The 1,353-nt window shown below is 32.9% G+C and overlaps 1 non-coding gene across 1 annotated transcript; it reads right to left on the minus strand.

Annotated features, from left to right (window-relative positions):
- Positions 1-936: 936 nt before the first annotated feature.
- Positions 937-1,147, minus strand: LOC136122984 (small nucleolar RNA U3). The gene has a single exon (XR_010655871.1). It is a non-coding gene; the product is annotated as a small nucleolar RNA U3 (small nucleolar RNA).
- Positions 1,148-1,353: the final 206 nt, after the last annotated feature.

A 1,353-nucleotide genomic window follows, 5' to 3' on the forward strand; every position in this document is an offset into this window, starting at 1 on the left:
TCCACATCCTCACCAATATTTGTTATTTGTGTTCTCTTTGATGATAGCTGTTCTAAACAAGTGTGAGGTGATATATCATTGTAGTCTTGATTTGCATTTCCTTGATGATTAGCAATATTGAGCATCCTTTCATATGCCTGGTGGCCATCTGCATTTCTTCTTTGGAAAAATATATTTTCTAATTTTAAAACATCCTTGCATACCTGAGATAAACCCAACTTGATAATGGTGTATTATCTTTTTTATACACTAAAGGAGTTGAGTTGTTAATGTTTTATTTAGGATTTTTTTGTATTTATATTCATGAGTAAAATGGGCCTTTAATTTCCCTTTCTCATACAGTCCTTAACTGGTTTGCCTATCAAGATTTTACTGGCTCCATATAAATGAAAAGGCTAATATTCATCTTTTTCTAGCCTCTGAAATAATTTATAAAACATTCAGATGATCTGTTCCTTAAAAGTTTGGTGGAACTTGCCAATAAATCTATCTTGTCCTGGGGTTTTCTTCCTGTGAATATTTTAAACTAATGCTTCAATTTTTTAAAAAGTCTTTGCCTTATGTATGGTTATGTCTTCTTTTATACAGTTACCAACTTATGTCTTCTCTCTTTTTTTTTTGATCAGTCTATTGTGAGGTTGGTGTTTTCAAAACTTAATTTTCTTTATCTTTCTTTTTTTAATTGAAGTATAGTTGATTTACAATGTTGTGTTTTTTTCAGGTATACAGCAAAGTGATTCAGATATGTATATATTTCTTTTTCAGATTCTTTCCCATTATAGGTTATTTCAAGATATTGAGTAGAGTTCCCTGTGCTATACAGTTGGTGCTTGTTGTTTATTTTATATATAGTAGTGTGTTTATGTTAATCCCAAACTCCTAATTTATCCCTCCCTCTTTATCTTTGTTTTTTGTTTGTTTGTTTTCTCATTCAAAACCACTCAGACAGCATTCCCTCCCTCTTACTCTCCCAAAGGAAGAGAAGAAGGATTATCACTGGCTAATGGCAGTTGCAGAAGCAACACCTAGAGCTGGCTTCACGCTCAGGAGAGAATGCTGTACCTCTTCCTTGTGGTTTTGGGTGCTCTACACATTCAGAGAAACTTGTCTAATAACGAAATATACAAATGATCCCAAAAATATTTTACCTTTGTTTTTTAATTTGCTGATTTCTGCTCAAAGTTTTAGTACTTCAGTATCCCTAAAGTACTTTTAGATTTATTCTGTAATTTTTCTAATTTCTAAGTTGGGCACTTCGTTCCTAGTGGATTTGCCTTGTTGGAATTTTAGTTCTCTTAAGTTTATGTCATGGGCTCTGGGAGGATTCCAGCAGTTTCAGACATGGAAAGGATC

This window comes from Phocoena phocoena, chromosome 4 (genome assembly GCF_963924675.1).
Source record: "Phocoena phocoena chromosome 4, mPhoPho1.1, whole genome shotgun sequence".
Taxonomy (NCBI): Eukaryota; Metazoa; Chordata; class Mammalia; order Artiodactyla; family Phocoenidae; genus Phocoena; species Phocoena phocoena.